The sequence below is a fragment of the Oncorhynchus gorbuscha genome, linkage group LG04 (genome assembly GCF_021184085.1).
Source record: "Oncorhynchus gorbuscha isolate QuinsamMale2020 ecotype Even-year linkage group LG04, OgorEven_v1.0, whole genome shotgun sequence".
In the NCBI taxonomy this organism is placed as follows: Eukaryota; Metazoa; Chordata; class Actinopteri; order Salmoniformes; family Salmonidae; genus Oncorhynchus; species Oncorhynchus gorbuscha.
This window is the reverse complement of record NC_060176.1, coordinates 56,316,441-56,322,440: the sequence shown is the minus strand read 5'-3', so window position 1 is coordinate 56,322,440 and position 6,000 is coordinate 56,316,441. Positions and strand designations below refer to the sequence as shown.

Genomic DNA, 6,000 nt, shown 5'->3' with positions numbered 1-6,000 from the left:
GGCACACAGCAAGGGTTGCATCAGCTGTAGATATTTCATCCACATTTGGTATTCATTGTTTGACGTCTTAGTTTGTGCTTTGAAGTCAGAGAGCTGAACTCAAGAAGTAAAACCTATTTGTATTAATTTCAGGTAGTCTTTCATAAATGTACTATGTACTAAGGTCAGGTGGTAGTAAAATAAAAATCTGCTCTGCTACGTGAGTCAAGGGAACAGGAGTGTTGATTTGAATTAGTGGTTCAACCACAGCAGTCAGTAAAGGTCTCACCAGCGTGCCTCAATGTTCCTACAGGATGAGGCTCCTCATGCTCTCTCACTTCAGTCCTCTCTCAGGCTGCTCCACAGGGACTAAGATAGACCCAGACAACTGGTAACCTATCCACTGTAGTTGGATTGCAAGGAGAGAGGTAGGTAGACAGCTTAACCGATTTAAGCACAAAAGAGGGTATACACGCAATATTGTCACTGACAATAATCCTGACCAGAGGAAAGCTCGCACAGAATGCAAAGCATGTACGTAGGGTTATTGTTTAATATTCCAAAACATAAGCCAGTGTTCCAAAACACTGGCTATTGTTTGGAATATAAATGCATAAATACATCCAAACTAAACTGCCTCCTCTTCCTAGTATCCTGATGGCTAATGTCCAATTGCTGGAAAATAAACTTTGTGAACTCACAGCAAGGCTTCAATTGCAGAGGGACATCAGGGAATGCTGGGACTTTGTTTTTACTGAGACATGGCTTACGGACAAAACAATCGGCTCTGCTATTCAACCAGATGGCTTCTCCATATTTTGAATGGATCGAATGGCGGCTTCTGGTAAGAGTCAGAGAGAGAGGGGTATGTTTTCTCATAAACAATTCCTGGTGGACCTGAGTTGAAAACATTGCAAGCTCCTGTTAACCCGACCTGGAGTCATACATTTGAAGTCGGAAGTTTACATGCACCTTAGCCAAATACATTTAAACTCAGTTTGACAATTCCTGTCATTTAATCCTAGTTAAAATTCCCTGTCTTAGGTCAGGTAGAACCACCACTTTATTTTAAGAATGTGAAATGTCAGAATACTAATAGAGAGAATTATTTATTTCAGCTTTTATTTATTTTGTCACATTCCCAGTGGGTCAGAAGTTTACATACACTCAATTCGTATTTGGTAGCATTGTCTTTACATTGTTTAACTTGGGTCAAATGTTTTGGGCAGTCTTCCACAAGCTTCCCACAATAAGTTGGGTGAATTGAGTCAAGTTTGTAGGCCTCCTTGCTCTCACACGCTTTTTCAGTTCTGCCCTCAAATTCTCTATAGGAATGAGATCAGGGCTTTGTGATGGCCACTCCAATACCTTTACTTTTTTGTCCTGAACCCATTTTGACACAACTTTGGAAGTATGCTTAGGGTCATTGTCCATTTGGAAGACCCATTTGCGGCCAATACTTAATTTCCTGACTGGTGTGTTGAGATTTTGCTTCAATATATCCACATATTTTTTCCAGCCTCATGATGCCATCTATTTTGTGAAGTGCACTAGTCCCTCCTGCAGCAAAGCACCCCCCACATCATGATGTTGCCACCCCCGTGCTTCACGGTTGGGATGGTGTTCTACGGCTTGCCAGATTCCCCCTTTTTCCTCCAAACATAACAATGGTCAATATGGCCAAACAATTCTATTTTTGTTTCATCAGACCAGAGGACATTTCTCCAAAAACTACGATATTTGTCCCCATGTGCAGTTGCAAACCGTAGTCGGCTTTTTTATGGTGGTTTTGGAGCAGTGGCTTTTTCTTTGCTAAGCGGCCTTTCAGGTTATGTCGATATAGGACTTGTTTTACTGTGGTAACTTTTGTACCTGTTTCCACCAGCATCTTCACAAGGTCCTTTGCTGATGTTCTGGGATTGATTTGCACCTTTCGCACCAAGTACGTTCATCTCTAGGAGACAGAACGTGTTTCCTTTCTGAGCAGTATGACGGCTGCGTGGTTCCATGGTGTATACTTGCATACAATTGTTTATACAGATGAACGTGGTACCTTCAGGTGTTTGGAAGTTGCTCCCAAGGATGACCCAGACTTTGAGGTCTACAATCTTGGCTGATTTCTTTTGATTTTCCCATGATATCAAGCAAAGAGGCACTGAGTTTGAAGGTAGGCCTTGAAATGCATCCACAGGTACACCTCCAATCGACTCAAATAATGTAAATTGGCCTATCAGAAGCTTCTAAAGCCCTGACATAATTTTCTGGAATTTTCGAAGCTGTTTAAAGGCACAGTCAACTTAGTGTATGTAAACATCTGACCCACTGGAATTGTGATACAGGGAATTATCAGTGAAATAATCTGTCTGTAAACAATTGTTGGAAAAATGACTTGTGTCATGGACAAAGTAGATTGCCAAAACTATAGTTTGTTAACAATACATTTGTGGAGTGGTTGAAAAACTAGTTCTTGAGTGTAGGGGGCAGTATTTTAATGCTTGGATGAAAAGCTCACCCAAATTAAACTGCCTATTTCTCAGGCTTAGAATCTAGAATATGCATATAATTGTTGGATTAGGATAGAAAACACTCTAAAGTTTCCAAAACTGTCAAAATATTGTCTGTGAGTATAACATAACTGATATTGCAGGAGAAAACCTGAGGAAAATCAAACCAGGAAATGGCCTCTATTTTGAAAGCTCCATGTTCCATAGCCTGCGTTCGCTCAATTTAAATGGATATCAACCAGATTCCTTTTCCTATGGCTTCCTCGTGGTGTGAACAGTCTTTAGACATAGTTTCAGGCTTATATTTTGAAAAATGAGCGAGAAAGATCACATCGCGTCATTGTATGGCTGGGTGCCTGCAGCGTTTTGTATGCGCAACAGCTTGGAGCATCCATTTTCTCTCTCCTATTGAAGAAGCTCCATTCCCGGTTGATATATTATCGATTAAAAACAACCTGAGGATTGATTATAAAAAACAATGCTATTTGTAACTTTCGTCTGCGATGTCGTGACCGCTGGAGCCTGTTGATTTCTGAACATAACGCGCCAACCAAATGGAGGTATTTTGGATATAAAAATAATCTTTATGGAACAAAAGGAACATTTATTGTGTAACTGGGAGTCTTGTGAGTGCAAACATCCGAAGATCATCAAAGGTAAGCGATTTAATGTATTACTTTTCTGACTTTCATGACCAATCTACTTGGCTCCTAGCTGTTTGTAATATTTTTCCTACTGAGAGAGATGTGCTTACATAAACGCTTGGTATGCTTTCGCCGAAAAGCTTTATTGAAATCTGACACACCAGGTGGATTAACAACAAGCTAAGCTATGTTTTGCTATATTGCACTTGTGATTTCATGAAAATTCAATATTTTTAGTGATTTAATTTGAATTTGGCGCTCTGCAATTCAGCGGTGGTTGACGAAAATGATCCCGCTAATGGGATGGGTGCATCAAGAAGTTTTAATGACTCCAAACTAAGTCTATGTAAACTTCCGACTTCTACTGTAGGTAGAGTTAAAATGACCATGCATAGATAATAACCAGAGAGTAGCAGCATATAAAAAAGGCGGGGGGGGCAATGCAAATGGTCTGGGTAGCCATTTGATGAGCTTTTCAGGAGTTTTATTGCTTGGGTGTAGAAGCTGTTAACTTCTTATGGTATAGGGGACGGTTGCGTCCCACTTGGGCAAAAAACAGGGAAAATGCAGCGTGGAAGATAAAAAAACACAAAACGCAGAAATAAAATGTAAAACATGCATTACCTTTGACAAGCTTCTTTTGTTGGCACTCCAATATGTCCCATAAACATCACAATTGGTCCTTTTGTTCGATTAATTCCATCCATATATATCCAAAGGTCAATTTATAAAGTGCGTTTGATCCAGAAAAAAACAGCTTCCAAAAAACGCAACATCACTACAAAATATTTCAAAAGTTGCCTATAAACTTTGCCAAAATATTTCAAACTACTTTTGTAATACAACTTTAGGTATTTTTAAATGTTAATAATTAATCAAATTGTAGACGGGTCTATCTGTGTTCAATACGGCAGGGTAGCCTAGTGGTTAGAGCTTTGGACTAGTAACCGGAAGGTTGCAAATTCAAACCCCCGAGCTGACAAGGTACAAATCTGTTGTTCTGCCCCTGAACAGGCAGTTAACCCACTGTTCCTAGGCCATCATTGAAAATAAGAATTTGTTCTTAACTGACTTGCCTAGTTAAATAAAGGTAAAATAAAAAAATTAAAATACAGGAAGACAACAAACCATGCTACTTTTCACATCTTGCGCACTCTTAACAGTGTTACCCAGTTCCTAGATGGCCTCCTTCATTGCACAAATGAATAACCTCAACCAAATTCCAAAGACTAGTGACATCCAGTGGAAGCGGTAGGAATTGAAAACCAGTTCCTAAGAAATATCGTTTGCCAACGAGAACTCACTGAACAGACACAGACCTAAAAAAAAGATTCTGAACGGTTAGTCCTCGGGGTTTTGCCCTGTTATACTCACAGACATGATTCAAACAGTTTTAGAAACTTCAGAGTTTTCTATACAAATCTACTAATAATATGCATATCTTATATTCTTGGCATGAGTAGCAGGAAGTTGAAATTGGGCATGCTATTTATCCAAAAGTGAAAATGCTGCCCCCTATCCCAAAGAGGTTAAGAGGTACCGCTTGCCGTGCAGTAGCAGAGAGAACAGTTTATGACTAGCGTGGCTGGAGTCTTTGACAAATTGTAGGACCATCCTCTGACACTGCCTGGTATAGAGGTCCTGGATGGCCGTAAGCTTGACCCCATGCTTGATGTACTGGGCCGTTCGCACTATCCTCAGTAGTGCCTTGCGGTCGGAGGCTGAGCAGTTGCCATACCAGGCAGTGATGCAACCAGTCAGGATGCTCTCAATGGTGCAGCTGTAGAACATTTTGAGAATGTGAGGATCCATGCAAAATCTTTTCAGTCTCTCGAGGGGCAATAGGCTTTGTCGTGCCCTCTTCACATCCGGCTTCTTCACCTGCGGCATGGTCTGAGATCAGCCACCCACATAGTGGATGAAACGGTGGGTTTGCACGTCCGAAGAATTTCTGCACAAACGGTCAGAAACCGTGTCAGAGAAGCTCATTTGCGTGCTCGTCATCCTCACCAGGGTCTTGACCTGACTGCAGTTCGGCGTCGTAACTGACTTCAGTCGCAAATGCTCACCTTCGATGGCCACAGTCATGCTGGAAAAGTATGCTTTTCACAGTTGAATCTTGGTTTCATCTGTACCGGGCAGATGGCAGACGGCATGTATGGCGTCGTGTGGGAGAGTGGTCTGATATCAACATTGTGAACAGAGTGCTTCATGGTGGCAGAGGGATTATAGTACGGGCAGGCATAAGCTATTTTAAACTCATAAGCTCATTTTATCGATGGCAATTTGAATGCACAGAGTTACCTTGATGATTTACCTTGATGAGATCCTGAGGCCCATTGTTGTGCCATTCATCCGCCACCATCCCCTCATGTTTCAGCATGATAATGTTTCGGCATGATAATGTTTCAGCATGATAATGTTGTTGATAATGTTGCAAGGATCTGTACACATTTCCTGGATGCTGAAAATGTCCCAGTTCTTCCGGCTGGCTTGCATAATCACCAGACATGTCACCCATTGAGCATTTGGAATCGACTTGTACGACAGTGTGTTCCAGCATACTTTTTGCACAGCCATTGAAGAGGAGTGGGACAACATACCACAGGCCACAATCAATAGCCTGATCAACTCTATGCAAAGGAGATGTGTCGCCCTGCATGAGGCAAATGGTGGTCACACCAGATACTGACTGGTTTTCTAATCCACCTCCCTACCTTTTTTAAAGGTATTTGTGACCAACAGAAGCGTATCGGTATTTCCAGTCATGTGAAATCCATAGATTAGGGCCTAATGAATTTATTTCAATTGACTGATTTCCTTATTTGAACTATAACTCAGTAAAGTCTTTGAAATTGTTGCATGTTACGTAT

General features: G+C 41.1%; 1 protein-coding gene across 3 annotated transcripts in view; it reads left to right on the top strand.

Moving 5' to 3' along the window:
• The window catches only part of LOC124034330 (anthrax toxin receptor 1-like), a 68,799-nt gene that overhangs the window by 60,511 nt on the left and 2,288 nt on the right, over positions 1–6,000 (top strand). The window lies entirely within an intron of this gene.